A 7,509-nucleotide genomic window follows, 5' to 3' on the forward strand; every position below is an offset into this window, starting at 1 on the left:
TATTATTATACAGGATTTATATAGCGCCAACAGTTTGCGCAGCACTTTACAATATAAGGAAGACATTACAATCACAATACAATTCATGACAAGATGGTAAGGAGGGCCCTGCCCCTGAGGGCTTACGGTAGATCACGGGTGCAATGCTCTGGTCCCTGCAGACTGTTCCTCCCCTCAAAAAAGGTAAACAAAGACTTAAGTTCCTCCTAAAAAATAGCAGTGAACTTCCTGTGCATTTAAAGATTCCATAGGTAGGTTACCTACCTATGGAATTTTTAAATGCACAGGAAGTGCACTGCCCCCTCCCCCCTTTCGGCGGGCGGAGGGGGGGCGCATCGCAGAACCTGGCCTTGGGGCTGCAGGGAGAGTAAATCCGGCGCTGGGATTGCTTCATGACTTAGCCCCATGTCAAAATGGCAACTTTGTAGCAGGAAAAAATGGAAATATAGTTACAAATCAAAACAGAAAATGGGGTGTTGAGATATTTGTGGTTGCTACAAATCTTTCCATCAATATTGCTTGTGTGACATGGCCCTTAGACCCCCTTCACATGGGCACCTTTGGGGGTGACAGAGACGGATCCCCTGCTGAGTCAGATCAAAACGGAAATCGATGTCCCATACGTGACGTCTCTTTAGTCTTTTCTCCGTCTTGTAATGGGCCCATGTAATCTGTATGGCGGTCAGATGTAAACAGACGTGCGTACGTCTATATCCATTATCCACCCACATAAGGTTGCCACCTGTCCAAGATTCAACCGGACAGTCCGGGTTTTGGATCTCATCTGTGATATTTACTCAGCTGTGATATTTACATATGAATGGGTGGCACTATTCACACTTGAATAAGCCACGACTCCCCAAAAAAATTCCGTGCGTCGCTACAGTGTTCGGGTTTCGCTTGAAGAAAAGGTGGCACCCCTACACCCACATTCATGTAGGTCCACAAAAGCAGATCTGGATGCACACTTATTGTGTTAGGTCACAGCTGCACAATGTTTGCAGTGTGTCTGCCACCCCACTTTCCGACCCACCCGTGCACCACCACCCACCAACCCCTGTCCCCTCCAGTTAGCATTCACCACCAGTGCCCCTTCCCCACCGCCTCCTCGGGAAGCAAAAAGGCTAGGGACACCGCTGCTCAAATGGGCAAAATACCTTTGCTGAATAAAATGCTGATCCAAGTTTCCCTCAATTCTGTTGGCATAAACAGAAGCTTGGGCACTCGATTAAGTGATTCCTATTAAAGGAGAACTATGGGGTTAAGTCTTTTCCCCATAGTTCTCCTTAGGGAAGGCGGATGAGAGGTAAATATAAATCCAGTCCCTATATACTCCTATAAGCTTTAGGATGTCTTGGTAATCTCAAAAGTCATTTTCAATCCTGTCTGCATATTGCATTAAAATAATCCCTGGTGATCCTACCAAGGAGGTGCTTGTTCAGGCACTTACTCTCAGAGGGTGACAACGCTCTGTACTTGTCTCTCAACTGTTCTCCTGTGTTGCCACCCTGTCACACATTGGTCAAATTAAGACTAAAAGTGGTTCTGTTGTCGTACATTACACAGTCATGGTCCATTAGGAAATCCACCCTGAGAAATGATGCAGCCATCAGACAGGAATCGGCTGGTGACATACCTCAATGGCCCAGAAATTGGACCTGCACCTTTTTTGCAAGCGCACCGCAACACATCTGCGTCGTCAAGGTGAGTTGGGGTGCAGGGCACCGGATTGCACCATTGCAAGTAGCCTGCAGTGCCATTAATTGCGGTAATGCACAGAGAGCACATACATCCACCTGAGCATTGGAAGAAACACACACAATACAATACGTGTCTGCGTACCATTTCTGACCCCGTAATGATATGAAAACCATTGGCTAAAGCAAACCTGTTTATTTAGATTTTTTTTATACATCAACACATAAAAATTATTATAAATAGAAAAATAATTTGGACAATTCAAACATCATTTCAAGTTCTGGTACATCATACAATAACTGCAATCTTTGGATATGTTTGTCGTACTTAAAACATATGCACAGGAAAAAAAAACAGAGAATCACCATTGGTGTATGTACACAATCAAGCTTAAAGGAGAACTCCAGATGGAACAAAAGACAGGAAGAAACTCTATATTAGGGTTATGTACACCATCCATGTTATATCCAGGTAGATAAAGTAAGATTGCCTTTCTTTTCTTTTTCTGCCGTTATCAAGGGACCCTTTAGCTAAGAAACAAAACGTTTTAACTTTTAGTTTGTTGCTGTTGTCTAGAACCTAGATAATCACAGGCATGGGATGATAATTACCCAATTGCTACAGTTCCCTTCTCAGATCATCCATGCCAGCAGCATCTGCCAACACGTCTCATCTGCTCCCTTCTCTACTCTCCATTGAGATAATGTTCTTCTTTCAATGGACCCCACTGGGCAATAGCAGTGCCTGAGGGCAGTCATATTGTGCGTGTAAACAAAGTCTATGGGCACTCAAAAGCACCCCAAAAACGTTTTGGATGAGCATGCTTCTATAAGCACACTTCCATTTGACCACAAGAGGGATCCCCAGCAGGAGGAAGGAGGTCCTGATTTCTCTATATAGATCTTTAGTCACACTAGAGGGATCCCCAGCAGGAGGGAGGAGGTCCTGATTCCTCTATATAGATCTTTAGTTATCACTAGAGGGCTCTCCAGCAGGAGGAAGGAGGTCCTGATCCCTCTATATAGATCTATCACTAGAGGGATCCCCAGCAGGAGGGAGGAGGTCCTGATTCCTCTATATAGATCTTTAGTTATCACTAGAGGGCTCTCCAGCAGGAGGAAGGAGGTCCTGATCCCTCTATATAGATCTATCACTAGAGGGATCCCCAGCAGGAGGGAGGAGGTCCTGATTCCTCTATATAGATCTTTAGTTATCACTAGAGGGATCACCAGCAGGGGGAAGGAGGTCCTGATTCCCCTACATAGATCTTTAGTTATCACTAGAGGGCTCTCCAGCAGGAGGAAGGAGGTCCTGATTCCTCTATATAGATCTTTAGTTATCACTAGAGGGATCTCCAGCAGGAGGAAGGAGGTCCTGATTCCCCTATAAAGATCGTTAGTTATCACTAGAGGGATCTCCAGCAGGAGGAAGGAGGTCCTGATCCCTCTATATAGATCTTTATTATCACTAGGGGGATCTCCAGCAGGAGGAAGGAGGTCCTGATCCCTCTATATAGATCTTTAGTTAGCACTAGAGGGATCTCCAGCAGGAGGGAGGAGGTCCTGATTCCTCTATATAGATTTTAGTTATCACTAGAGGGATCTCCAGCAGGAGGGAGGAGGTCCTGATTCCTCTATATAGATCTTTATTATCACTAGAGGGATCCCCAGCAGGAGGAAGGAAGTCCTGATTCCTCTATATAGATCTTTAGTTATCACTAGAGGGATCTCCAGCAGGAGGAAGGAGGTCCCGATTCCTCTATATAGATCTTTAGTTATCACTAGAGGGATCTCCAGCAGGAGGGAGGAGGTCCTGATTCCTCTATATAGATCTTTAGTTATCACTAGAGGGATCTCCAGCAGGAGGAAGGAGGTCCCGATTCCTCTATATAGATCTTTAGTTAGACCTCATTTAGGTTACAGTTTTGAGGAAAGAAGGGAAAGGGGGCATGACTGAAACCCTGAAATAGATAAAGGACATGAATAGGATTCTGGAGTACAGTATTTTCAAAAAGAAGCTAAGATCAAGAACACGGGGGACATGACCTCAACCCAGGAGGAGGAAAGTCTAAAACTAACCTTAGAAAGTACTATGTTACCAATAGAGTAGTTGATGGTTGGAATGGACTTCTGGCAGAGGAAGGGAGACAGCCAATAGTAAGTGAATGTAAACATGCCTGGGACAAATGTAAATCTATACTCAGACAAAAATTGAGTGAGGGGGGGCAGATTTTTGTGTGTATACATTTTCAGGTCAGCTCTCAGAAAGTGTTGAAGCCACAGACAGGCAACTCAAATTTTCAGACGTATATTAGGAGAGACACAGCCCCCCTATTTCTCTTAGTATGCAATTCCTTTAAGCCTCAATTCGGCTGCAATGGCAGAACAATGGGCTAAACAGCAGAATATATCATCTTCTTTACTGAACTGGGAAAGTTTACACACAGTTTGTGAGATAGTAATTTGGTGGCTATTAGTATTTAACATAAAGTAGCTTTTCGTTTTGGGACTGCTATCTCTGTAGACATTAACTGAGCATAATATAGGAGGGTTCAGTGTGGAGATCAGATTATACGCTCAGCTGTTCCTCGTAGGCCACTTTTAATGAAGCAAGCTGCTGCCTGTCAGAAGATCCTTGCACTGTTACAGTATCAAAATGTGGAACAGCGTTTATTTTCTACCAGACCGCAAACACAATAAACAGGAAGGGGAGTTTGAACGTTGTGCTTTTCTGGAGTTCTCCTTTAATGAAAGACCAGCATACCATAAAGTACAGGAAAATCCCCTTGTGTTGTATGAAGCAGATGTAAAGCTGAGTATACTTTGTAAACTGTGTGTGCAGCCCTCTCCGGAGTGGATACAAAAGATGATTGGTACTGTGGTTTTGGGTGATTGGGGGAGTGGTTTGCTCCCTGGCCACATCCCCTCCTCTGGCACTAACCAATATAACCAGGACATTGGACCAGCCAGTAAGAAGCAGCAGGTGAGGTGATATACAAAGCAAGGAGTTAACAGGCTAGGGACTTCGGCGGCCATGAAAGGAAGCATAAAGGAAACATGGAGGCTACTGCCGTTGACCTCTCCTTCCAAAAATGCTAGTTTGACTGGCAGTCATGCTGACCCTTTAGCTTCAATACCTTCTAGGCCGGTTCACACCACAAAGAGTGCGTTCCAGAGCGTTCGGCCTCAGGAACGCACTGGACTGCAAACCAGCCAGCTCCCTGCGTTCTGGGGCGATCTGCAAAAATGCTGCATGCACTATTTTTGCAGATCGCACTGGATTGGAATGCAGGCACTAATGTGCCATGCGTTTGGGTGCAAGCGACGCAGGGAGCCGACCGCTCTGCGACGCACTCTTTGTGGTGTGAACCGGCCCTGAGGCACTGGATGCACCAATGATGCAGAAAAGGATCTTCAGAGGTCTTTGTCCTTCTTTTGGGTCTGGGACCCCAAAAGTGTCACATTGAGTAGGTCAGCACAACAGCCAGGCAATTAGAGATCGGCATTGGCAGCACCAGAGGGGTTACTGCAACACACAAATGTGAATCCAGACCCAAAGGGTAACGGTGCTTCCACATATGTTCTCAGCTCAGAAGTGAAATATTTTCTTCATATAGGTGAACATAGTGCCGCACCTTTCATGGAGTAAAGCTCAGTTTTGGAATAGCCGGGCCTGTACAGAGATGATGCTTTGCGTATAAAAAGCGGCTTTTTTTTCTTGGACAGAGTGAGGACAGCATACAATCTCCTTTGGAGTTTCTTGGTTGCCCGTGTCAGCTTTTGGGAGATTTCTCCTGAGTAGACATGTGCGATTCGTTTCATTCTGAATCAAAATTCGGACAAATTTCTGAATCCCAGTGCATCCAAATGTGTCCGAATTCAAATTTCCATTTCCAAATTTCGGATCCCGTTCCGAATTTCATTTTAAAAACTAAACTGAATTGGACATGTGACTTTTCTGGCCAATTAGATGTGTTTTTCGTGTTTAATGCATCCGAATGGGTCTGAACACAAATTTTTGTTACGGCAACATGGGGGCCATACACAGTATATGCATATAATACTAAAGCTGAGGCTCCCAGACCATGGATGGCATTCGGCATCCGAATTTCTGAATTGCATTCGGGAGCTTTTGAATGCCATTGGGGTCTGGGAGGTAATATATGTATGTGGCTCACAGACCCGAACGGCATTTGGGAGCTCCCGAATGCAATTTGGAAATTCGGATCCTGAATGCCATCCATGGTCTGGGAGCCTCTGCTTTAGTAATATATGTAACTACTGTATATGGCTCCCAGACCCGAATGGCATTTGGAATCCGAATTTCCGAATCGCATTTGGGAGCTCCCGAATGCCACTGGGGTCTGGAAACCAAATACATATATTACTAAAGGTGAGGCTTCCAGACCCGAATGGCATTCAGGAGCTCCCGTATACAATTCGGAAATACGGATTCCTGAATGCCATTTGGGTCAAGGCGATTCAGCTTTAGTATTAATATCTGTATATGGTTTTCTGTGGTATTCGCAACAAATATTTGTAAACTAACGAAACGTATTTCGTCCGAATCCAAAACCTGAACCGAATTGAATTTCCGAAATAACCGAAACGAACCGCATTTTACATGTCTACTCCTGACTAACTGTCTCTACACTGTAGACTTTAATACCAACCCTTAATGATACAGTACTGAATTATCTTCCTCTGTTCTGTTAAATTTGCCTCAACAACCTAATGGGGCCACCTTCCATCGCCAGGCCCCATAGCAGCCGCCTGGGCTGCTATGGCTATAGTTATGCCACTAGACTGGTGACAGGGTCTCTTTAAATAATTTTTGGAGGCATCTTTCTGCTGATCTAAACAACCGCAGCTTAGAAAGGATCAAACTGCCATGTCAGATGATCTTAAAGCAGTCACCCCTCCAAACCCTGGGGGCAGGTTTGATTTAAAATTAAAATGACTGGCCAATGGTTTTATTTCAGAGTGCTTCTCGTACAACCCCAGGTCTTTCCTAGTTATAAAGTAAAAGTGGATTAGTACAGAAATGTCACATGCGTCAATGGGTTGGAATCAACTGACCACAAACATACATACATAGGACATATTTATATATGTATGCGCCTGTGCGTGTTCTGCGTGTAAGCGCGATTCTTTGGAATGAGTCTGCAACTGTATATAACTGTACAATTTTCTAGATCTAACATACAAAAAGGAATTCATAAAAGACATTGAAGTCAATTTTTTTAAGGGGCTGGTCCATCCAAAAGTGATATTTCAGTAATAGGCAGAGTCTGGTGGGTAACTCCTAGATTTAATTTGTATCTAAACCCCCCAAAAATATATTGCTGTTTACCAGTACTTAGATATGGTTCAAGCTTTTTCCCCTTTCACCTGCAAATCACCTGTCCCTGGGCCATTTCTCCATTGTATCTAGGCAGCCATGGTTGTCATACAGGCTGGACTTCAAACATGCCTGCCGTTGTTCATCTCCATGACATGGTGGGCTGATGGGATTAGCATTTTAACGGCAAGATGTTTCATCTTACAGGAAGCGACAAGGATGCTGCATTTCTGGCAAGATCACCAGGTATTTTCTGTACAGGGCCGGATTTCCCACAAGGCCAACCAAGGCCCAGAACCGGGGCAGCAGGGAGTAGAGGGGCAGCAGGGGTGTGGAATTCCTATCTCCTGATGCCTGGGACATGCGGTTCTGGGTGCCGGGTGGGTAGTTGTTTTCTACATTAGGCCTGCTTTGGGCAAGCAGAGCTAAATGTACAGCGGGGAAGCCGCCACTTGTTTTGTACAAGTGATC

The sequence above is a fragment of the Nanorana parkeri genome, unplaced genomic scaffold, assembly GCF_000935625.1.
Source record: "Nanorana parkeri isolate BGI_ZX_2015 unplaced genomic scaffold, ASM93562v1 scaffold210, whole genome shotgun sequence".
NCBI classification, from domain to species: domain Eukaryota; kingdom Metazoa; phylum Chordata; class Amphibia; order Anura; family Dicroglossidae; genus Nanorana; species Nanorana parkeri.